Below are 27,088 nucleotides of genomic sequence, written 5' to 3'. Positions count from 1 at the left end.
CCAAGAAAATCTCAAGGACCCTAATTTTTAATAATAATGCCCACTGTCAGGTCTTAAGCTTTCTGGCACCTTTTCTTAGACCAAATACACATGGAAACATATCAACCTCCATTACCAGACTTGGGGAAAATAGTTCACCTATATTTTGATATTTCCATTTAAGGGAAAACTGTTTTTATTATTCATATTACCTGACTAGGAGAGAGAAATGAATTAGAGAGAAAGAGCTGATCATGATGATGTACATCAAGATAACAGTTATAACAATGCTATTTAGTACTCGAACAGCACCTAGTGTCTTCAAAGCATTCTCAGATATTAACTAATTAAGCAAAGTGAGGACAATGACAAGAATGGGAGATTTTAATCTAAGAAGCATGAGGGGGCCTTAAGACACTGAGAAAAACAGAAGGTTAGGAAAGAAAACAGCCAAATGAGAAATCCAGTGTAAACTCAGAGATATAAACTCAGAGATTTTGAGGACTGAAAGTAAAAATGTAAGTTGAAAAGGTAGAGAAGGGTAAGGACGGCTGGGGTTGGGAGATTGATGAAACTAGTTGAAAGGGATGAAGGGAAAACTGATGGAAACTCACAAAATCACACTGATTATAGGTTTAACATGATTAATATATTTAATTATGCTTTGTAAATATTTGAACACAGAACAAACCCAGTGACCCCGCAATTCACATAATTCTAAGAGCCATAGACATTGGACCTGCCAATCAGAATCACCTACATTTATCTCTGTAACAGAGGAAAAATATTAAATATACATCACAGATATGTGTTCTTGAGAAAACCATAGAGGACTGCCAGCTCATGTCCCATGATTAAATTTACATTCACTGAGGAAACATGAGTATCAGAGAGTAGCTGAAAAGACAGTCTTAGGCATTCTTAGAGTGGAAGCTTCTCATCAAGAGCACCAAGAAAAAGCTGATGTTTTTGTAAATGCTAATCTGGGAACCTGCAGTTGTTTATTGATCCAATTCTTTTTGGTTTACATCTCCACTCAACTATCAGCCCCAACGGTCTGGCTTAGAATACATTAATCATTCTAATTTGGTAATATCTTCCTTCAAGTTGTTCCCAGGGTATAAAGAGATGGACTGGGGTCTTCAATGATCCTTGAAGATAAAACAATAATACAATAATGATAATATTGAAGTGAAGGGACAAAAATCCAGGTGAAGGGATGTGAGGGTCCATGGCCATTTATATGCCAGAAAGCTAAAAGACAAATTGTAGGCTGTATACTTCCCTTCAGGACTGGAGCGGTAGCACAATGGGCACAGTGGGTAGGGCGTTTGCCTTGCACAAAGTCAACCTGGGTTCAATTCCTCTGTCCCTCTCAGAGAACCTGGCAAGCTACCGATAGTATTCCTATCCTGCCCGCATGGCAGAGCCTGGCAAGCTACCCGTGGCATATTTGATATGCCCAAAACAGTAACAAGTCTCACAATGGAGACGTTACTAGTGCCTGCTCGAGCATATCGATGAACAACAGGAAGACAGTACCACAGAGCTGTACTTCCCTCCACCAGGTGGAACCTGAAAAGACGTTTAAGTGTTGAGCAGTTATTCATGACTCTTTAGGATTTTCTTTGTTTCTTTCAACAAATAGGCATCTCAACATCTCTCCACCTTGCATACTCCTCAACATACCACTCTGCAGGTAAAATACAACTACCAATTACTAAGCAAGAGCTTTCTGGCCCACTGGTGATTCATAGACCAGGTGGAAAAAACCCAGTGCAATAAACACACCTGTGTACTTTGATTACAGCTGCATGCCTTTTTTTTCTTTTATTGCTATACTCATTTAAAAAAAAAAGTATATGTCTCTAGTGCTCTGCTCGACTAATTACTGTATGTTGAATATATTTTATGGAAACAGTAATGGGAGAGTAGGAGGAGAGCAGTGAAAATGGGGACTTAGCAAGTGTGTGTCATTGTAGTGACTATCAAGCACATTATGAGCATATTTAGTAGTGTTTATAAATTAGGCATGACGGGCTTAATTTTAGTAAGATGCCTACAGGACATTCAAAGATTTCTCATTTGTTGTAATTATATTTTACTTTATCTGTCTCTCTTCCTTCCCCCAACTTCTTCCCTACTCATCCTTCCTATTTTTTATTATTTCCTTATTCTTATGTACAATCATTAAAGATCTTTGACGTTGTAGATTAGCAGGGAGAGACAGTCTTCCTAAGCCTTCACTTTGCTCTGCTACTTGGATCACAGTTGGTCTGTCTCTCCTCCGTACAGAGTCTGTCTCTGGAGTCTATACTAATTTTGTCATTTGTTTAAACAAAATAGCACTAGAAAATAAGAACTGCAAAGCACATTCATAAGAAATGGAAATTGGAATGACTCTTATGTGCTGTATGGCTTTGTATGACCTGAAATACCATTTCTCTCTCTTCCCAGATGATTGGGAATTGGCCACAAATCAAATGGAGTGCAGGAGAACCAGCTGTCTTCAAAATCTGATGGATTAATTTTAAGGCCTGCAAAACCAAATTATCATAAACTGATTGGCTTTAAACAGCAGAAATTTATTCCATTACAATTCTTGAAGCCAGAAATCAGAAATCAACTTGTCAACAGTGTTGGTTCCTTCTAGAGGATCTGAGGGAGAATATATCCTATGACTTTCCTAGCTCCAGATAATTGCCAGCATTCTCAGCATTCATTGGCTTACAGACACATCACTCCAATCTCTGTCTCAACTTTTACCTGATCTATGTCGTAACCTTTTCTATATCTTCTATTGGTGCTTACCAATATTGGATTGGTAATAATAATAATAATAATCCAATACTTACCATACTGGATTTAGGACCGCTCTTAAACTCAGGAAATCTTATCTAGAAATCCTTAATTATATTTTTTAAAAACCCTATTCAAACTAAGGATGCATTCACAGGCACTTTAAATTTGGTGTGTCACTATTAAATTTACTATGCCTTGTTGTATTACCTCTTGCATAGTCAATTTTGAGCAAAACAAACACTCCCCCCAAAGTATAGTCTATAGTATATAAAGAGATATGCTGTAGGATAAAATGTTTGAAAGCATAGATTGGAAATTAATGTACCCATCAAGAAGAGATGCAGTTTGATGAATGTGGTTCATCTATTCCATGGAATATTATACAGATATTAAAAAGAACTACAGACTATCATAAATTGTAGACCATATGCATTCATATTAACTAGAATCTATGCATACCGAAAAAGAACTATCCTCAAATATGATAGAAAATTAAGGAAATTACAGAGCATGTTGCAAACCCATTTTTAAAAACAAATCAGGGGTCCAGAGAGATAGTAAACAGATAAGGTGTTGCTTTGCATGCTGCTAGACTGGATTTTCTCTCTGGTCCTCAGAGCTTCACCAGCTCCTTGAGCTCAGAACCAGGCATGATCTGAGTGATCCTTCAGAGATACCTGAGCATCACCAGTGGATTTTTCTCACATAATCTCCCTCCAATCTTGCTAACATCATTGTATTTCTTTCTATTACCTTGTTAGCATCGTCTTTCATTTTATTTTTTGCTTTTTGGGTCACACCTGTCAGTTCACAGGGGTTACTCCTGAATGTGCACTCAGGAATTACTCCTGGGGGTGCTCAGGGAACCATATGGGATGCTGGGAATTGAACCCGGGTCAACAGAGTGCGAGACAAATGCCTTACCCGCTCTGCTATTACTCCAGCCCCCCCCCTTTCACTTTTAAACAAACTTGTAGTTAGTTTGGGCTCACATAGATGATAATCCTAAATAATTGATATATTTAAAGGTCAATAGATTATCAACTTAAATTTTACCTTCAGTATTAATTATTTTCTGTGTCATACAATATGTTTCAGGTTATAGGGAGTACAATGTAAACATTTGGCTGAGTGGGGGAGGGGAAAAAGGAAGAGAAAGAGAAAGAGAGTTACTATATTTACTCTCCAGTTACTATATTTTAAATCTCGGGGTAAATTTGGCTGATGGAATAGCTCATGGGTCAGGGAGTTATGCTTTGTGGACACAAGTTCTCAAGTTATATCTTCTGTACTTCGCGGCCCCTGCTCTCCAATACTTGTGCGGCTCTGGTATCTCTCCAGTATTCTGGACCTGGGTAGTGCCTCATTGCTTGGAACTGGCATAGAATATTCCAACCCAATTGGGCCTGGAAACAGCTCCTGATAATCCTGAGTACTGAGTGGGAACCCCTTACACTCTCCAAAGTTTGGGGCAACTCCAAGTCTGGAGTCAGCTTCTCTTCCTCGCACACAGAGAAGGCCTACTGAGGAGTGAAAAATGAGGTCGGAAAATGAGCAGTGCAATAATAACAGAGAAATAACCTTTATGGAGTCCCTGGACTCCATTCCTAAAACTGCTGTTACTCTATACTGATGAACCGGATATACGCATGCTAGAGTGAATTTAGGATAACCGAAGATCTCTCCCATTTTATAATTTTTTAAATTGAACTTCTCTAATTTATACCTTCATGACTCCTAATGACTCGAACATGTAATGAGTGTGTATATAATACATATGTTTGGGGCCAGAGCGATAATACAGTGGGTAGGGAATTTGCCTTGCATGTGGCCGACCTGGGTTCTATTCCCTGCATCCTCTATGGTCCCTGAGATATGCCAGGAGTAATACCTGAATGCAGAGTCAGGATTAGACTTGAGCATTGCCGGTGTGACTCAAAAAGTACACAAACAAACAAACAAAATCCCCAAGCCCCATCTGTTCATCATCACTGTCACTGTCATCCCATTGCTCATCAATTTGTTTGAGCGGGCACCAGTGACGTTTCTCATTGAGAGACTTATTGTTACTGTTTTTGGCATATCCAATATGCATGGGTAGCTTGCCAGGCTCTGCCGCGCAGGCTCGATACTTCTCGGTAGCTTGCCAGGCTCTCCGAGAGGGCGAAGGTATCGAACTCAGGTCGGCCGCGTGAAAGGCGACCGCCCAACCACTGTGCTATCGCTCCAGCCCCTTTTCATCATATATCTGTAAAAATATAGAAAGAATAGTAGAATACAGGATTGAAATATCTGATACGGATTTGTTCTCATTTTTATTTAATAAACTGATATGATTTTATTGTTATAGAATGAGCAAGTATTATGTTTGTAACTTTTAAATCAAATAAAAAGAGAAACTGAATAGAAGAAAAAGATTCATGCTGGGCTCCAAAGAGAAACCATAACGTTTCTCTTTCATTTGAAAATTTTAAATAATACTTGAGTGCAGTCCACCCAAGAGCCCATAATTACAAGATGCTCCTTAGACCCCTGATAACATGCTTTATTCTTTAAAAATCACTATTTAGATGGGACCATAGATGATAAAAGGTCTAGGCTGGGACAGACAAACAAAGAAGTTGCTGGCTCATCTTTGTAGGATGACATGTTCCTGCCGAAGTCCATTTGGTAAGTCTTGAAAGCAGCAATATGTCCCAGTTTTTTTTTTTTCTTGACTCTTGGACTATAAATATGCACATTATAGGAATCCAAGTTAAAAAGAAAAGGAACAGAAACAAATGACTGCATTTTCCTTAGCAAAACAAAGAGACAAAAGCAGCCTTGACTCCAACTGCATTAGAAAGTTGGAACAGAACAGTTTGCTGAAATGTCACAATTAAGAGTTCTGAGGAATTTTCCTGCTGGATGCTGCAAAGAGGGATGCAATTGACTGAAACAACCCCCCGTGATTTTTCTTTACTCTGAGATATATTAGAGAAACAACCAACATTGGGGACTGGGCAGTGACATTTGCTTGGCCGAGTCCTCTGAGCCCTGTCAGCAGTGACCTGAGCTCTCAGCATTCCTTTTTGGTGGCTGGTCCCACAGTTTTCAATACCCAGTGGCAGTATGAGCACCCAGAAATATTAATGACCACTCAGATTTTCAGACTTTGGGTCCCAAGGACTTAGCATCTGAAGATCTGAAGACAGGTCCCCGACTTGGGGAAAGGTCTGAGGACCTGTTTTTCAGCAAGCACCTTGCATAATTGCATGTTGGACAAACAAAGTGTTTATTGTGTATATGTCTGTGCACATGCAGGCACACACACAAACGCACATTTTGTTATACCTCCTGTCTTGTAACTTGGTAAAGGTATTTCAGGTTCTGAAGGTGCGGGATTGCTTACATATTTATTACAGCTGCCATTTTCTTTCCCATATCCCAGAGGACAGCATTTTAATGAGTAATTATTTTTACTCAGAGGTTTAAAAAACACAAAATAGAAAGCTCATACTACATTACAAGGAGAAAAACAAAATCTATAATACTCTAGAGAAAAAAATATCAATTTAAAAAATATGTTTAATTTCCCAGGCTGGAGGTAATCATTCAAATTTCTATGAAAGGGAAAAACATCAAAGATTATTGATCAAACCTTTTCTGCTTCATGTCAAGAAATTGCAGTAAGTTGCATAATTTTGAAATATGTTTTATGCTGAGGTATCGCTTTCTTCACATGGGTAGCTTATTCACATTGCTGCCTTGATTAGCTAGAGGTCTTGCTATTTAGGCTGTTGTCCTCGGCTTTAAACCAGACATTGAAAATGGTCTTCATACTATGGTCCGTGACTGAACGGGAATTGATTATACTGTAAGTACAAATAACTTACAGCAGAGCATTTTAAAGAAAATTTCGCTCTTATTGTTTCTCCCACTCAAAACTATGCTCAAAGTAAAGAATGGAAAGAGCCAGAAGGTAGCCGCAGGAAATCTGGGTTTGAATTTAGATCCTGCCTCTTTCGGCTTTTGTATCCCCAGTAACTGAGTCATCTTACCTCATCCTCTCTGGACAATCCTAGCTACTATTTATGTCAGTCACTCCTTCCTGAGGGTCGGAGCTCCAAGATGTTTGGAAGTTTTGTCAGTTTTATACACAGAATTGTGCCTGAAAATGTAAACAATCCTAAGTGAGTGATGAGTGATGGACTCCTCTATGCCCTGGCTTCTTAAATTGTCAGTTGCTGTGGGGCATTGTATAACTGAATGTGGAGACTGAAAAAAAAAAAAAAGAATTGGCCACAGTAAAAGGTTTCTGAAAGTGCAGTGACCAATAAATAATTAAATATCAACCATGTAATGAATCTGAAATGTTCTTGGCAACATACACCTGTGTTGTTGCATTTTTGGAAAAAAAGGAGTGGAAAGAGTTTAAAAATCCCTGGTCTACATCAGGAAAGAACATAGTCATCATAGAAGAAATGTGAATAAGATGAAGAAACAGTATTTTGACTGGGGTGGGGTAGACACATGTGGTTACTGAGAATCTGAAAAGTAACCAGCCTGAGTAAGATTCTATTTTGAGGACTTAGAATTACAAATGAACATAAAAGATTTCAGTCATTTTGTTTTGTTTTGTTTTGGAGGCACCACACCCAGCGATGCTCAGAGCTTACTCCTGACTGTGCTAAGGAATGACTTCTGCCAGGTTAGGGGGGCCATACAGGGTGCCAGAGATCGAATCCAGGTTGACTGCATGCAAGCCAAGTGTCCTGCCTGATGTACTACTACTCTATCCCCAGTAATGTTTGTGATTTTTAGATGCTGACATGATAATATTTTGGATATAGTGGGTGAAATATAGAGAACACTGGTTATTCAGTACTTGAATGGCATTGTACTTTGTGGCATGATAATACTCTGCCTGCATCATCATCTGTGGTACTTATGTGGCAACACTGAGATCTGAGTTTTCAGTCTCCTTGGAGTTGACTAATAATATACAAAAAGGTCCTCATAGCCCAGAGCTCAGTTTTGTTCTGTTTTTTCTCTTTTTTTTAAGAAAATGAAAGTGAGTCTATTTCTTTATGGCCAATGGTTTCCCTCTTCTTCTGTGGCCTACCTGGTCCCAGAGATCTTTTGTGTAGGTGAGGCCTCAGAGGCCTGCCTTTACCCTCATTCAAGGCAGTAGCTGGGGTAAAACCTGGCCCTGAACATTTTGCTGTTAGGGAAGAGCCCCGTTATGTATGTGTGGAAGAGGACATGGACCTTCTGTCTACTATTGTGTTTGGTGGTGAGATGCCTCTTGCTGGCCACCTGCAGGACTTTTGCTTTTAGCACTTACAAGTGCTTTATAAACCAGCTACCCTTTCTCTAGCTGTTTAAAGAGAGTGCTCCTGGGGCTGCAGCAATAGCACAGTGGGTAGGGTGTTTGCCTTGCACAAGGCCGACCCGGGTTTGACTCCCAGCATCCCATATGGTCCTTCAAGCACTGCCAGGAGTAATTCCTGAGTGCAGAGCCAGGAGTAGTAACTCCTGTGCATTGCGGGGTGTGACCCTCCCCCCCAAAAAAGAGAGAGAGAGAGCGATCTTCTCTCTCTCCTCTCTGTCTGTCTGTCTGTCTGTCTGTCTCTCTCTGTCTCTCCATCCCTCTGTTTCCAAACTGCAGCTTCTGCTCTTTCTGGGCCACCTTCTTCTCTACTGCCTGGAACTCATCCTGGAGAACATGAGGAACCTCATGTTCCTCAGCTGGAGGCTCAGTTCTCAATACTCGAACTTATTACAAACTCTTGTCTTTTTATTTTTGAGAAGAATATATTGCTCCACAAGAATTCAGATTCATCCTTGTTATTTTACCCTCCCCAGTAGTTAGTATCCATATTTTGTACTCCAGAATTTAGGAAAAAGAAAAACAAAAACAAGGAGATCTGGATTTTCTCACAAGTGAGGGGTTGGAGTTTAATACCAGCACTCCACTCAATATTGATATGTTTATAATCCATCAAAACAAAAAAATAGAAGACACATTGTTGAGCCCTTATATCCATTCCATTTCTACCTGCTCAACTCTCTGTTGGACCATTTTTTTAATATTTTTTAGATGCACCTCTTTCTGCATTGCCATTGTAATCGATGTCCAATCTATCTGTTAATTGGAATGGACATAACCAATTTGAATGTGTCACCTGCAAAACAGCATTTTCCTCTCCGTTCCCTCAAAGATGGATCCACAAATTGGGGGAGAAAATGTGTTTGAGGAATATGATTACTATATTTGTTTAGAGGACACATTATTGAGAATTGATTAAAAACTACTAAGAAAAAAATTGTGTCTTCTCCATCAGACACCCAAGTTCCTTTTAACTGTCTTTTCTGGACAACTGATCCTATTACATTAGTTCAATAAGCAATTTTTCTCATAGCTTGCTCTACAAAACTGACTCAGGAAGGAGTTAGAAAAAAGAAGATGGGCAGGTAGAGGGAGGAAGAGAAGGAGGGGGGAAGAAGAGGGAGAAAGAAAGGGAGAGAGGGAGGAAGGAAGGAAGGAAGGAAGGAAGGAAGGAAGGAAGGAAGGAAGGAAGGAAGGAAGGAAGGAAGGAAAGGAAGGAGGGAGGCAGGAAGGAAGGGAGGAAGGAAGGAAGGAAGGAAGGAAGGAAGGAAGGAAGGAAGGAAGGAAGGAAGGAAGGAAGGAAGGAAGGAAGGAAGATAGGGAGGGAGGAAGAGAGATAGGGAGGAAGGAAGAGAGGGTGGAGGGGGAGGGAGGGAGGGAAGAAGGGAGGAGGAAAGGAAGAAATGGATAAGAAGGGAAGGAAAGAGAAGGATAGGAAGGGAAATGAAGGAAAGGGGTGGAAAAGGAAGGAAAAGGAAAGGAAGGTGAGAGAGAGGAAAAGAGGAGTCAGTGTCATGTTTGTGGGCACTAATGTGTACATAAGTCATGTCTGTGCTGCTGTAATATCCAGAGAGAAGGAAAAATAAGTCCCAAATAACACATACAGATATATTAATGATGGGCAGATATTTCAGTTTAGAAATAAAATCTTTAGAGATCAAAAATTCAATAAGAGGGTCTACAAGGAATGCCTTTCAATAGACATTTATGTCATTGATTGGACTCATGCCACTGTTAGAATCTTAATGATTGAAATCTATAGCCAATTGGAATATGGTTATATGCATAAAGATGTTAGCTCTCAATAATTCCCTAATTTTTAGGATGAGAGTAGAATAGAATGTTTATTTTGTATCTAAATAACATTACAGTTTAAGCATGCTATTGTAGAAAAGGGTTTCACTACGTGGGATAAGTTTTAAAATTACTTTAAAATATAAAGTGTGTAATAAGACAGCTTTCAAGCAATAAGTCGTAGACATACAAACATACAACCAATTCATTTAAGTAATGGGTATTGCTCTGTGCCCAATTCTCAACTTTATTTATCCTTACCCTTCCTTATTTACTATCATAACTAGAATGGAGTCTGTCTGATACAAGTTTCTTCTATAGTGTATTTCTTCCTCCCTCCAATATTGTTACATACTAGTTTAAAGAGGGAGAAAAAGAACTAGTACTTTGAAACTAGGTATGAGGGCATGAATGAACCTTCATTTCAACATTTACCAGTCCTTAGGCAATGTGTGAGAGTTGATATTGTCATATGAAAATTATATTATATTATAAACTATTTTCATCTCTACAGTGAGAAATATTGTTCACATGAAAGACTACTTTTTAACTACTTTTAATACTAGTATATATTAAATATTACTATATAGGATATATATGTACTATTATTATATAGTATGTGTATATATGTACTACTACTATGTTGTATATATATACTATCTTCTTGATGAAGACCTGGGAATGTGCATTTTATATAATACATTTTCAGTATGTTAGACATGGTAATTCTCTATAGCCTACATTATTTTTTGATATAATGGCATTACTGAAAGCAGCACTTTACTTATATAAATTGGTCAAAATATTGTTGATATCTAAATAAACTTTTATTATTTTCAAGCTTTCCACATTGGTCCACAGACTTCAATTTAATGTTACTTATAAGATATTATACATTTGTGTACTTGCTATTTTTTAGGTTAGGTGACATTATACTTTTAAATGTCAGTTAAAATTAACTCAGTTAAAATAGTAATTTAAACTTTTTGTTACAAAATAATACATTTAAAGTACAACATGAATAATAAAATTAAAATGAGTTGACCTATTCCTTTAAAACTCTGGATTGCAGCAAAAGAATACATTCATAAAGTGGCTTCAACAAACAGAAAATAGTATTGAAAACCAAAATGCAACAGAGAGTCAATGGAATAGAATTCAGAGTCAAGAATTAAAACCTTACATACATAGATAGTTAATAAACTTAAAGAAACTAAATCTGTAAAATAGAGAAAGGACAGTCTCTTCAATAAGTAATGTTGGGAAAAGCGGATAACTATATACAAAAGAATGAAACTGGATCACTAGGTAACATTATGCACAAAAGTCAACTCAAAATGCAGTCTTGGATGTGAGACTCTAAACCATAACATAAACTGAGAAAACACTTAATGATACTGGCTTCCACAATGTAGTCTTGGATTTTATTTCATTGGTAAGGGAAGCAAAGTGAAAATAAACAAATTGGATTACATCAAGCACAAAGAAAATTCTGCACAGCTAAAACTAAAAGATATCCTACTGAACGTTTACTGAAACTATTCAGGCCTAATATCCATGACCTATATGGCATTCACAAAGCTTAACAACAAGAAATACTATTAAGAAAAAATATGCACCTGTGGGGCAGGTGCATCAGCATCCTGATGGTGCCTTCCTGATAAACCAAAATTGCTGCTGTGTCTCTGGCCAGACCCCAACAACTTGGGACCAAGTTTACCAAGAAATTAAATGGCCAAAAGCTAGGTATGTGGGAGCCACACCCACAAACTCCGGCTCAGCTATACAAGCTCATTTATTGGCCTTCTTTCAGAGACCCATAGATAAATCTTGAAAGAGATCCAAAGCCACAGTTAAGCTCGGACCCATGCATGGCTGAACAGACTGGGGTAAATTGGAGGGGGGCGGGTTGGCCTGGTGGCCGGCCCAAGTAGAGTTCCCAGTAGCCACTTGCTTCCACAATCCAAAATCATTGCCATACCCCGGCCTGACTCCACCGACTCAGGACAGACCTCACCAAGATAATCTGCTGAAAATCCTGGTATGCGGTTTTTGTGAATGAAATGTCCAGGCTTCCTCAGAGTTGGGGAGGGCTACCTTCTCCCACTTCCCAATACACATGGAAGCACTAGCAGTTACCCCCACGAACCAACTCGGACAATACCCTGTAAGCTCTACTATCGGCCTTGCTTCAGAGACCCCCTAAATAAAACTTGAAAGAGATCAAAAGCCACAGTTAAGCTCTGAACCATGCATGGCTGAACAGGCAGGGGTAAATTAGAGCAGGGTGGGTTAGCCTGTGTCCACCCAAGCAGAGTCCCTGGCAGCCACTTGCTTCCACAATCCAAAATCACCACCATACCCCCGGCCTGACTCCACTATCTCAGGATGGATCTCACCAAGATATCATCATCATCATCATCATCATCATCATCATCATCATCATCATCATCATCATCATCATCATCATCATCATCCTGTTGATCATCAATTTCCTCGAGTGGTCTCAGTATGTATTTTCTTAGTAAGTGTGGGATGATTTTGGTGTGATCATCACACCAAAGTGGGGTTATTGATTTCATTAAAAGGAAGTTATAACTTTTTCAATGGATAAATGAAGCACTTACTAGAAGAAAAATTCTATGAAGTTTCACCAAGATATAATCTGAATTTTTTTCTTTTTGGAGTCACACTTGGTGATGCACAGGGGTTATTCCTCGCTCATGCACTCAAGAATTACTCCTGGCAGTGCTCGGGGGACCATATGTGATGCTGGGAACCGAACCCGGGCCAGCCGCATGCAAGGCAAACACCCTACCCGCTGTACTATAGCTCCAGCCCCAGAAACAACTTCTTTTTGTTGCTTTTTGGGTCACACCCAGCGATGCACAGGGGTTACTCCTGGCTTTGCATTCAGGAATTACTCCTGGAGGTGCCCAGGGGACCATATGGGATGCTGGGAATTGAATCTGAGTCGGCCGCTTGCAAGGCAAACGGCTTACCCACTGTGCTATCGCTCTAGCCCTGAAAATTTTGTAATGTGGATTTTAGCACACCAACAACCCTGGCCCAGAGACACAGCAGCAAGTCCTGAAAGACACCACAGCACCAAAAATCTGTCTGGGCCCCATCCCATACCAGGCCAATTCACTAGAGCACCCCAGATGAAGCAGGTGCAGTCTTCCCACGTACTCCAGATGGAATCCCGGTGACCAAGAGCTTCAATAAGCAAGGCCCAGGTATGCGGGTTCCAGGACTAAATTTTCAGGCCACATGGTGGCAGAGAGCCTTGGCTGTCTCCCCCTGGATCCCTGCCAGCCCAGAAGACTGGCTGTGATACCCACAATTTGCCTCCGGGTGCCATCTTAGTGCAACAACAACCCTGGACCAGAGACTCCCAATTGAATACCCAAATGGATTAGTGCCATACAGACATATCTATGGAACCCAGCCATTTACAATCTAGATATTTACATTTACAATAGTGGCCGCGCGAGCTCTCATGATATTCAAAATGAGTAATGGAAAATAATTTATCTAGCATCTGTCCCTGGCAGGCACGCTTGAATGGTGGTGGGAAAATTCAAGCAAAACATAATGCTCAAAATTAGAGAGAGGATTGGGGAAATTGTCTACCATAGAGGAGGGGTGAGGATGGTGTTTGGGGTGTGGGTGATACTGAGGACATTGGTGGTGGAAAATGTGCACTGATGGAGGGATGGGTGTTCCATCATTATATGGCTGAATCTCAAACATGAAAGCTTTGTGACTTTATCTCACGGTGATACAATTAAAAAAAGTCATATGGAGTTCATGCCAAATTCAATCAACTTAATCAATGGCTGAGAAAACAGCAGCACTCCTACATTTAAAAAAAGAAAAATTAAATAAACTGACAAGACTTGAAAAGACTATTAACAAGGATATATAGATGGTCTGTAAGTATATGAAAAATATTTTTATCACTTATTATCAGGGAAACACAAAAAGACAAATAAATCAACTGTGGATATGGCTGTATAAAAATGTTCAGGAACAATAATGTTGAAAGGATTATGAAAAAATTAAGTTTCTCCATACACTTCTGGTGGGAATATAAGTTGGCATAGCTTTTAAAAAAATAATATGGAGATGTCACAAAATATTAAAACTGTATCTTACCTAAGATCTAGTAATCCTACTCCTAGGTATTCAAAGAATACTAAAACACTAAATTGGAAAATATATGTACACCTTTATTGCAGCAGTAGTTATCATAGCATGGTATGAAAACAGCCCCAAAAGTTGGATGATAGATGTTGGGATAGAGAAAATGTGGTATATTGTTGGTGTGTGTGTGTGTGTGTGTGTGTGTGTAGAACTAAAGAAATACCACTCATCAATGAAAAAAAAATCACTATTTTAGAATGTAGGGTAGTTCATACCTGGTAGCTCAGAAAATCCCATATTTGTACTTAAGAGTTACTTCTGGGATGCTCAGGGTACTATGTGGTACTATGTCCCTAACCCTGTCTCCCAGAATGCAAAACATGCACTTAGTCTGGAAATATTTAGTTAACAATATGGATGGAACTGGAAGGGGTCATATTAAGTACAATAAATTGAACAGAAAAGACAAATAGTGAATGACCTCACTCATAAGTGGGATAAAATAAGCACAGCAAGGGAATTGAAGAAGTGAAATTAAAACAAAAAGCAAAAACACCCTTGCCTTAAAACCATAAACATTAATTCTACTGTAAACATGTAACATGAATTATAATAATGAAGTTAAAACATGTTTAAAGTAAAATAAATAAACCAATAAAAACAAACCCTTGGACTCTGACAGACGTGCTGTGGTTGCCAGAATTGGGAAGGGGAGTAGAAGAGAAGAGGTTCCAACAGACTGTGATGTACTATTGTTTTTTGTGTTAGGGAATTGTGGCTTGTGGTAGTATATACTTTGGGGATGTATAGAATTATATCCTTCAAACATATAGTTATATAATCTAATGTCTCAGAATAATCTAAAAAAGTCTTTGCTAATTTTTAAGATTCAAAAAGAACATTTTGATATCATATAATAGGCCATAATATTTTTATCAGTGTTTGAACTATAAAATAGTTAAGTTCCATTCCACCAATCAGAGAGTCTGTCTTTGTTCCAGTATCATGCAGTTTTGGTTATTACAGCTTCATAGTAAAGATTAAATTCTGGGAATCCAATGCCTCCCACCTTCTTTGTCCTTAGAATTGCTTTGGCTATTCAGGGAGTTTTATGGTTCCATAGAAATTTTAGAAGGATTTGTTCTATGTTCTTAAATGCCATAGGGATCATGTTGCATCGATAATTCACTTTGGGTAAAATGAATGTTTTAAGTTTGAATTATGTTGCTATTTCCAACCTATGAACATGAATAAACTTTTATTTTCTTATGTCTTCTTTTTTTTCTTTTGGAAGTTAATTAAAGTTAATTATAATTTTCACTGAATAGGTCTTCCAAGTCCTTTGTTAAATTGATTCTTAGATACTTGAGATTTGTTTAAATGATCATAAATGGAATTGCTCGAGTGGGCACCAGTAACGTCTCCATTGTGAGGCTTGTTGTTACTGTTTTTGGCATATTCAGTATGCCACGGGTAGCTTGCCAGGCTCTGCTGTGTGGGCAGGATACTCTTGGTAGCTTGCCAGGCTCTTCAAGAGGGATGGAGAAATCAAACCCGGGTCGGCCGTGTGCATAAATGGGATAATTTTAAAAAATTTCTTTCTCTTCTGCATCATTGATTATAAGAATGTTGCAGATTTCAGATTTCGGTGAATTGATTTTTGTAGCCTCGTACTCTACTATAGTTCTGTAATTTCTATTTTTGAAATCGTTCCTAGGGTTTCATATATACAATATCATGCCATCTGTGAAAGTGACAGTTTGTCTTTTTCTGCCAGTTTTGATTCCTTTAATTTCTCTCTCGTATAATCACAGTGTTTAGAACTTCCAGTAATAAGTTTATTAACAGTGGTTAAAGTAGATGTCTTTGTCTTTTGTCTGATGTTAGAGGTAAGGAGTTCAGTTTTTCTACAGTAAGGATGATGTTAGCTGTAGTTTTGTTGGTGGTGGTCTTTATGACACTGACATAAGTTATAATTCAGTTCCAATTTTGCTGATACATTTCATCAGTAATGGATACTGAATCTTGTTGAACACTTTATCTTTATATATAAAGATGCACACATGCTTTTTCCTGTTTTGTTAATGTGAAATACTATACAGCTGTGACAAAAGATGAAATTTTGCAGTTTGCTACAACTTGGATGGTATTGGAAGGTGTCATTATAAGTGTAGAAAGTGAGAAAGAGAAATATAAATACTGTATGATTTTGCTCATATGTGGGATATAAAGAAACAAAGAAAGAGACTAGACACCCCCCAAATAGAAACAAACACTGAGGCATGATCAGTAGAACTTGGAGTTGGTTGTGGGTGGGTGGTAAGGGGAAGAAGGGATCATGGAAAAATGATGGATCATCTAGAATCACAAGATGAGGGATTGGTATAGTACACTGCAAATACAAAGCAACAATTCAAATAATACTATAAACTATGATACTACAAAAATATATAAATACCTCAGATTAACATTGTTTAAGAGAAACATAATATAAACCATAAATGAGAGCCATAAATGTAATTTAAATTTTTCAAACAGTCACATTAAAATATGAACAGACAAATCAATTTTAATAATAAATATGTTTTAATACATCTAAATTTTTACTGCCAATGTCAATTAACAGTGTATTATTAATAAAAATTATAATGAGTTTTATACTCTTCTTAAAACAGCATATATTCTACACTTGCAACATCTACATTTGGACAAGTATTTATTAGCTATATGTGTCTAGAATATTAGTCTATGTCTTTATATTATTATGAATAAAGATCTTAGCATACGTAAATCAAATCAGATCCTAAGCTTTTCTATCAAGTAGATTCTATTGAGCATCTATTGTTTTCTAATACTAAGTTAAATTTGTATTATTTCTATTTTGGACAATAAAACTTAGATAATAACAAAATCTCTATTAAAATTAGACACATCACACCTCAATTTATCCAAAGACTTGGAACAATAAATAACTGAGCTAATTAAAGATGATGATAATAACAAAGGCGTACATTATTATATACTTACTATAAGCCAGGACTTTCATTTGATTACTATAAGTCTCACATAGGTGCTAGAGTATTTGAATCATATACTTTTTATACAGATATCACAGATTTGACTAGTTCTCATCTCCCAATCAATTCAGTAATTGTATCATTACTTATTTAGAGTTTACTAAGGCAGGCCACCATGATAAACAATTAATTATCATTTCATTGATATTCACAAAAATATTACACATTTAGATTATCAGTTCAATTAAAAAAGTTAGAAACTAGTTTCAGAGTGTTTAACTTATGCAAAGACTACTGTTAAAACAATAGTGTAAAGTCTAAAGTGGCTTCTCTGGGGACTCTGATATGTACTTGGGAAGACAAGGCTTACTTGATAGGAATAATTGGAAATTATTTTGAGCTTCGTCCAAATTGTATGGATCTGATAAGTGAGAGGAACTGTAAGAAGTAGAACATTTTGTAACATCTTAGAAGAAAAAATATTCCTTTGGTTTTTAAATTTCAACATTGCTCAAGTGGCACACACATACACACACATACACTCATTTTAATTCTTAACTGCACTGCCTATTTTTGAGCACCTTTCCTTTTGCAAACATTTAGATATCCTCTGATTTATTTGATCCTAATAATTACAGTATAAGGTAGTCAATGAAGATATATACTCATTTTCATTACTGAAGAAAAGAAGTTTCTTCCAGAACTGCACAGAAACTCCTTGGTAACAGCCAAGTCCGAAGCTAAATCTAAATCTGAAACTAGTGTTCTTCTCTCCATGCCAGTGTTTCCAAGAATCTGGTATATGTAGCCCTAATGATTATGATTTGATTTCATCTTAACATAGGGCTATATTCTGTATTTTTATTTTCTGTACTAATTTTTCAGATTAGTTTTTGCCTGGAGCGATAGCACAGCGGGTAGGGCATTTGCCTTGCATGCGGCCGACTCGGGTTTGATTCCTCTTTCCCTCTCAGAGAGCCAGCAAGCTACCGAGAGTATCCCGCCCACACGGGATACACAGATACACGGGATATAAAGGTTGGCCACGTGCAGGGCAAAGGCCCTACCCGCTGTGCTATCTCCAGCCCAATGTTGCACCAACTTCACATAATCATTTTTCCAGATTGAACTCCAATTCAGATTACTTTTTCATTTTATGTTCCCCTATCAATGTTTTCTATCAATAAGTCAGTTCTATGAGACCAGTCATATAAGTATATCCCAAATGTATTCAGTTTGTTCATTGCTCTATTTATTTTTCTTTGTTATAGTTATTATTGTCATGGGGTTGCATACGTGGCCACAGTTCCCATTGAGGATCACACCCTTAGCCATTTTGAGCCAGGGATCATATTTCTGTTATGGTACCCAGCTCACAAGGGCCATTGTTGGTGATCACACTTAGAGATGTGGAGTGGTGCTAGGGAGCAGCCTCATGAAAGCACAACAAGCCCTCTGCCACAGAACTGCATCCCTGGACCCAACCTTACTTACTTTATTTATTTATATTTTGATGCATGTATTTTGCCACCCCCTGCAGTGCTCAGGGCTAATTCTGGCTCTGCATCCAGGGGTCAAAGCTTGCAGCGCTTGGGGCACATCCGTGGTGGTGGGTACCCAGGTCAGCAATGTATAAGGAAAGCTCCCTGCTCGCTGTACTATCTCTCTGGCCTCAGAATTTTACCCTTTTAACCTTAGAATCCTATTTAGTCTATCATCATTTATTTTTGTCTAGATTCACCTTTATTAACATTTAACTGCCCCAATTGAAAAAATGCTTTTCACACACAACTGAAATAATTCTTAAAATAAATAGATCATGTGACTCTCCTAGATTTAACAATGATCTAGAATAAAATTCAAGTGCCTTATGTGGCCCAAGAGACTGTATCTGTTTTTGACCTCTGCCTGACCCACTATAGTTCTCTTTGTGTCCCCTATGTTTTCACTGCATTCTTCTACCTATTTTTATTCCTATCTGTTTTACTCTTCTACCTGTTCTTTCACTGCTGCACTCAGGATTCTATCCCGACACCACACACTTCTACCCACCTTTCACTTGCTGGTCCATTTGAATGAATCTCTTCTCTAGATCTTTGCATGCTCCACCTTTTCTTTACTAAGGTTTCAGGTCAAATATCAACCTGAAAAGTGAATTCCTTGCTAGTCCTTTCCCAGTTATTTTCCACCACATCACTTTAATTTTCAATATTGTACTTATTTTTATATGACAATCGTGATCTTTTGCTTTTTGAAGTCTCTTTCCTCCATTTCTTCCCCTTACTACACTTAAGAACTTTACAAGGACCCAAAGTATCTTGTTCTTCACTGGATCTCCAGAAACAAGAAGAGTTCCTTGCACAGAGCAGGCATTAAAAATCTGTAGTACAACTGCCAAGAACAGATGATAAAGAATCCACAGCACATATACACAACGCACTATCACACAGCTGTAAGAAAATGAAAAAAGATGCAATTCACTGCTATGTGAATAGGGTATCATGCTGAGTAAAGTCAGTCAGAAGGAAAGAGACAGATATAGAATTACTTTTCTCATATGTGAAACATAAAGAAACATAGTAACGAAATAATTAATTGCATCTGATTCTGGCAGCTGGCCTATAGAACTGAGTTTACCAAGGAGATGGTGTGGGTATGAGGGGACTGTGAAGCATTGGTCGAGGGATGCTGACACTGTTACGGTAGGTGTGATGCTGGAATACTCTATGCCCAGAACTTTATTATAAACAGTATTGTAAATCATGGTGACTAACTAATCATTTGGTACTTCTCCATCATTCAGTTAACTAAGATAGCAGGATCCCTAGTACTCAAATTTGGATGAGTGTAAGCTAAGACTGTAGAAAGGGCATCCTATGCTCATCTGTTATATACTTTCTGGTCACATAGGTGAATGGATAAGTACAAAAACTCCTCCAAGTCCTAGAGGAGTTTTTGCAATGTACAGCAAGATTCTGAAAGAATCTAAGTTTGCTTTCTTTTTTTATACTGTCTGTATTTGTCTTCAGGATAGCATTAGAGAAAGAGTGGGGGATAAACAATGTTTATTTGATGAGTGATATTTGTTTGAAAATTGAAGTAATTTTAAAAACAATAGAATTATAGTCATCTGAGCAATAGTGAGCAGCCGGAGGTAGTAATTCATATTATATTTTCAATTGGTCTTGCACAACATAAGGCATTAACATTCATTCTCTCTGATGGCACTATTTGTTTCAATATGAGATATTTAGACTTTTCTGGTTTATTTTTACTGGCATAAGGGAAGCTTTAAACTTTATTATTCTTTAGAGAACATCATTTTGAAAAAAGACTTGTTCTATCTCTAAGGAGCACGGTTATCAGCATAGTAATTTTGGGTTAGGAAATGGCAAGGTTGATGTCAGTCTAAAATGCTGCCTTGTGGGTGGAGAGATGAAACAGTGGGTAAAATGGGTAGTTACTTGCCTTGCATGCAGCACTGCACGTGGTTCTCCAAACCCAGTAGGAGTGACTCTGGGGTACAGAGCCAGTAGAAAACGCCAAGCACAATGGGTGTGGCCCCCAAACCAAACACACAAATAAATAAAATGCTTCTTTAAACTGGCCAAAAATATCATATTTCTATGGTGTAAATTTACAGCATTTTCTGTCTTTCTTAAAATTGTCTGTGGTGCCCTGTAATAAGGTCAGGGACACCCATTTCATCTCAGTTTGAAATCCATAAATTAACATGGAGAGAAATAACATACATTAGTGAAAATAACAAAGGGCAATCTCTTGAGATTTTATATTTGTGAAGAAACAGAGTTGGTAGACAAGTTCTCTTTGGCATCATTATAGAGTAAACTGTTTTCAATGCCAACACTTAATGAGGGTTTGTTTGATGAATTTATAAATTCTTAAAAACTATCACATGTATAAATACTAATTTGTTCATTTAGTTAATTTGACACAGAAGTTCTTAATCATTAATGACGATTAGATTAATAGGGTCTAATTCTAAATAACTGCACCATGGCTGTGTGACAGTCATGCTGGGTAAACATTTAAGGAATTTTAGTGAAAATTCTTGATAATTGAGGACTTGCTGCGAGACCTGGATAAACCAGGTAATCTCTGTGTATCACAGTTTCATCAAAGTTGAGTGCTCATTAAAATGACCAAGGTTCATTACAAGGAAAACTATTCTCTTTTCATTTTAATTTTCTATCATATTCAGGTCTATACCTGGTATCATATGGAATATCTGTTGTATCAATTAGTAAATCGCATTGGAGTGCACCAAAGATTCATTTAATGAAGCAACAATGATGGGGGGAAGTCATAGGGAGCAGATGCTAGGGATGAGATATAAATAAAAGTGAGCATATTTTTATTTTAAAAAGTTTGGCTAAGGGCTGGAGAAATAGTATAGTAGGTGTGGTGCTTGCCTTCTAGGCAGCTGACTGGGGTTCAATCCGAGTGCCACATTTAGTGCCCCGAGCCCTGCCAGGAGTGATCCCTGAGTGCAAAGTGAGTACTGAATTCTAAGCACTGGCAAAAATGACTTCAAAACAAACAATAAAATTAAAAGTTGGGCTATGAGCACAAGTGTTAATTACATAACAACATGTTTATCTTTATTAATAATTAAATAAGTGCATTTGTAGCATTGCGTGTTGAAAAAACTCTGGAGAACCAGAAACCTTCACCTCCTCCTGGTGGGCAAACAAATTGTTTTCTGCAGAGAAATTGGGGGAAATCTACAGAACTTGAGGCTTTGATGGCTTTTGTTTCCTCAGAAACTTACCTTAAGAATTTTATAAGGCTATGTTAATTTGTAGCACTATTTCCAATAACAAAAAACATGAAACAATTTGAGGGATTTTTCCATTAATAGGTGATTGGCTTAGTACATTATGAGAGATGGTTTATAGGAGGGGAGTGCACACTTAGCATGTGGGACCTCGGGATTCTATCCCTACACCACATTGCCTCCCTATCTCTCACTGGAAATGACCCCTAAGCATGATCAGATAGGACCAAAAAACAAGTAAAACATGATGGGATAAGCAATAAATTATAGTATAGCTATGAAGCCAAAAAATAGAGATCTTTAAAAGTTAATATAAAAATACATTTAAAAAGAAGATTTGCAAAATAGTATTTATACTAGAAATGGCGTACATAAAAATGAGTAAATGCAGAGGAAAAGCCTAAATTTATATACACCAAAATTATTGATAGTGATTATCTACCTCTGAGAAATTACATTGAGGGAACCTACTCATTTTTATTTATGGAGATATTTGGAAAGGAAAAATGGTATTTCTTTTCTTAATAAAATCTATTTCAATAAACTCAACAAAAAGTGTTGTTTAGATTATATGGTGTGAGTTGGTGGGGAAAATTATAGAAAATAAAACCTGTTGGGTGTGGTAAGATGAAATTTGCATTTTGTGATTGGTGAGTATAATTTTAAGCTAAATTATGAAAGATTCTGAGATCTGATAGAAGGTCTCACTGCTGCCGCCATATAAACTCATCTACCGGCCCTGTTCCTGAGACTCATAAGTAAATCTTGAAATAAATCAATGAGCTGTAAATTTTCTCAGATACCTGTTCCTGACTGAGACTTCCAGAGCAATCTCGGTAGGGGCAAGCCAGAGACTGCTCTAGCAGCAGCCGTCACACAGCATTCATCTTTAGCTTGTCCTTTGTGCTCTGCTTCCCCTACCTGTTAATCACTCATTTCCCCTCACCAGAGCCTGTGACTTGAAAAGTCAAATTCTTCAGAGATCTCTGGGTCTGTATTTGTAAGTGAAATATTGCTTTTCTCTTTCCCTTATGTCCTTTGCATAGTTTACTTTAAAGCAATGTCCATTGTGTATAGACACAGGAAGACAGTTGATGCTATGCTTTTATAACTTGGGAATTAACTGACTCCAAATAATATTTACTGCTGGTCATCTGTCATATTTACCTGACATAAGCCTCGGTTTCCCTTAGTTCCTAACATCACAGAAGCAGTCCCAATAAAGGGATTGGATGGGCCCAGGGCAAGTAGTAAGCTACCCTGGCATTGAAACAGGACAGGCTAAGAATCACAAAATTTATAGTAAGCTAAAAGCACGGTTGTGAACAAATTCTGTCATAACCCAAAGAGAAGTGACTGGACAAGGGACCCTGCAGGGATTAGGAAGGAGTAATTTGACCTTTCGATGTAGTCCGGGATCTATAGCGAGATGTTCCCAGGACAGCCATTCTTTAATATCTCTTACTCTGTCCAAACAAAATGACTAGAAAGATGACTAAGAAATAAATTTAAGATGACTGTTTAAATGGTTATGGACTAAGGAAAGGAGAAATACAGCCTTAGATGAAATTCCGCCCTTGAGTGGATCTTCTTGCAGGATGAGATCTTGGTTCTAGAAGAGCTTCCCTGAAGGAAGGGCTTTCATATGTTGATTGTGCTACCTCACCTATGTGTAATTGCTACCCCCAAGTCTGGATGATTATTCTCTATAACTAGGCTGTGGGAAAGGGATGAAGGAGAGGTTGTGGGAATATTAGCAGTGAGTGAGACTGGAAGGGGGTTTCTCCTTCTTTCATCCATCGCCATGGAGTGTGGGATAAAACGGCCTGACCGTCCAACGCATATGGTAAGAGAGTGCCCACACTTACTTTGTGAATACACAGCACACCAGATTGAAATGGAATGGAATATAAAAGCCAACCAATCTCCACTAACAAAAACATGAACACAAAAGAAATATCTTGCAAGAACAGCTTAGTAAATCCTCAGACAAGGATTTAATGTCCTCATGGTAAGATACAACAATTTTGACAAGTTTTTTATATGGAAATATTTTTGATCACTCCTTTAGCCATTTAAGCTATATTAAATAAATTATTGTGGACATGTATGGGAGCAGGCTTGAGCGGGGAAATGAAGACCTGCTGGAGGGAAGGTGACAATGGTTGTGGGATTGGTGTTGGAATATTGAATGCCTGTAACAACTCATTATGAACAACTCTGTAAACCAGTGTTTAAATAATAAATTGGGGGGGGATAAGAGGTAACAAAATACATCTCAGAAGATGTGCCAACCTCTACTTAGTTAAAGTGGTTCTCTGTACTTTTCACTTATTTGGTATCTCAGTATGAGGCTGAGTATTTTAATTTAAAGTTTCTTCATTGTAATCAGAGATGTTCAAGTCCCTTGATTGCTATTGGAGACTCTCAATCTCTCAACTCCTACTTCTCTGTACAATCTCCCCTTTTGCCAAAGAAATAAGAATTAAAACCTAGTCATTTATGGGCTAGAGCTATAGTATAGCAGGTAGGGCATTTCCCTTGCATATAGTTGACACAGGTGCGTCCCCAGCACCTCATATAGTCTCCCAAGAGTGTTCCAAGAGTTATCCCTGAGCTCAGAGAAAGGAGCAAGCCCTGAACGTCACCAGGTGTGGCCCCCAAACAAAATTTTTTTAAATGCACGCCCCAAACCTGTCATTTGTATGACTCCTTAATATGGAACCTCCAAGTGACAGCAACTACTTTGGCATGAACTTGTTTTCCTTTTTCATTTTTTTTTTTTTGTCCCTACCCAGGAGTGTTCAGGGCTTACTCCTGGCTCTTCCCTCAGGGATCACTCATGATAGGGTTCCAGCATATGTGGTGCTCAGGATTGGTCCCACATCAGATGCATGAAAAGGAAGCCTTACCCACTGTACTATTTTTCTGACTCTGGTATGGAATTTTTCAAAATTAAAAGTAAAAATTCTACAAACTATATCAGCAACAGCTCATTTCATTTAAATTCCTGCCAGCTGCAAAAAGAAAAAGGGTGATTATTATAGCTCCAGCCTGGATGGATTTTTTTTCTTTACAGTTTATTCCTGTACTTATGAAATCAACTGGAAAATGAGCTCCAGTAATTCTGAGTCCCAAGGAACATTATGTCCCCATAAGTCATTTCCTAAATGCCCTGTTGCCAACCCAGCTTGCTACTCAGTAGGAAGTTCTAGCCTAGGAGAGAGGATGGAGCCCGTGATTGTGAGGATCTGTCAGCTGAAGGATGTTGCTGCTGTCTTACACAGCTTCACTGAAGATCCTAGTCTTGGAAGAAAGCCAAATTCAGACACATAAGTCAAGCCTTGTTACTTGAGAGCTGTTGGAAATTGGGCAGGTCATTCAACCCTAAGGAACCTGGGTTTTCTTACCTGTCAACAATTATTCAGTGTAATTATTTCATAGGAGTATTGTTATCTCCAAGATAACAAATGTAAAAGCAACCGGCAGTATCTCATCTTTTCTAAAATTATCAGTAAATAGTGACATTATTATCTTGTCATCACCATAATTCTTACTGTTAGACGTCTAGGGTGGAGCTGGAGCAATAACATAGCAGGTAGGGCGTTTGCCTTGCATGTGGCCAACTCAGGTTCAATCAAAAGCTCTCCAAACGGTCAAGGAAGCCTACCAGAAGTGACCTCTGAGCCAGGAGTAAGCTCTGAGCACTACTGGGTGAGACCCGAGAAACAAAACTAGAATCTAAAAAAAAACACCCAAAATCTAGGATTGTAGTAAGCAACTTCATTGAATCCTATTAAAGTTAGAAGACTTGGTTACGGGCTGGAGTAATAGCTCAGTGGGTAGGGCATTTGCCTTGCACGCGGCTGACCCGGGTTCAATTCTCAGTATCCCATATGGTCCCCTGAGCACTGCCAGGAGTAATTCCTGAGTGTATGAGCCAGGAGTAACCCCTGTGTATCACTGGGTGTGACCCAAAAAGCAAAAAAAAAAAAAGACTTGGTTAGGTTTCAAAGTTTGGCATTTACTAGTTATATTGTGACCTCAAAGTGTGTTCCAGTGATCTATATATATATATATATATATATATACATATATATAATCACTGTATCACTGTATCATTATCATCCCATTGCTCATCAATTTGCTTGAGTGGGTACCAGTAATGTCTCCATTGTGAGACTTGTTGTTACTGTTTTTGGCATATCGAATACGCCTCGGGGAGCTTGCCAGACTCTGCTCTGTAGGCAATATTCTCCCGGGAGCTTGCCAGGCTCTCCGAGAGGGGCAGAGGAATTAAACCCTGGGTCAGCCTCATGCAAGGCAAATGCCCTACCTGTCATGCTATAGCTCCAGGCATGTATGCATGTATATATATATGTATGTATGCATATATACACACATGTATGTACATATGTATATAAAATGAAATAATAACCATTGCACTTTCTGATTTCTACTTTAATTTTTACTTGTCCTAAAGGGCAGAGTCAACCAACACTGGAATATCAATCTTCTTTAGAAGAACATTCTCAAAACACTGTGTATTTGCAGATGATACAGTTTTCCCATTGCTGCTACATTTAAACTACCACCTTAAACTAATTACCACTTTTTTTTTTTTCATCACGCTTGTTGTTTTTCTTTTAGGCCATTTCTGGTGGTACACGGGGGTTACTCCTGGCTCTTCACTAGGGAATCACTCCTGGTGTGTGCAAGAGACCATGTGGGATGCCAGGGATTGAACCCAGGTTGGCCATATGTGAGGCAAGCACCCTGCCTCTTGTACTATATCTCTGGCACCTGTTGTTTTTTATTCTATATTATAAAAGAAAATCTGGGAATAACAGAGATTAGACATTTATTTTCTTATTTATGGTCCCTTTATTTTGTGAATTACAATCACTGTATCACTGTACCACTGTCATCCTGTTGTTCATCGATTTGCTCGAGCAGGCACTAGTAATGTCTCCATTGTGAAAATTGTTTTTACTGTTTTGGGCATATAGAATACACCACGAGTAGCTTGCCAGGCTTTGCTGTGCGGGCGGGATGCTCTAGGTAGCTTGCCTAGCTCTCTGAGAGGGATGGAGGAATCGAACCTGGGTTGGCTGCGTGCAAGGCAAATACCCTACCCACTGTGCTATTGCTTCACATTGGGCTGGCATTGTGAATTAC

General features: G+C 38.2%; 1 protein-coding gene across 1 annotated transcript in view; it reads right to left on the bottom strand.

The window, feature by feature from the left end:
• The window catches only part of SYNPR (synaptoporin), a 359,907-nt gene that overhangs the window by 96,396 nt on the left and 236,423 nt on the right, over positions 1-27,088 (bottom strand). The window lies entirely within an intron of this gene.

The sequence above is a fragment of the Sorex araneus genome, chromosome 4 (genome assembly GCF_027595985.1).
Source record: "Sorex araneus isolate mSorAra2 chromosome 4, mSorAra2.pri, whole genome shotgun sequence".
Taxonomy (NCBI): domain Eukaryota; kingdom Metazoa; phylum Chordata; class Mammalia; order Eulipotyphla; family Soricidae; genus Sorex; species Sorex araneus.
This window is presented reverse-complemented; position numbering and strand designations above follow the sequence as displayed.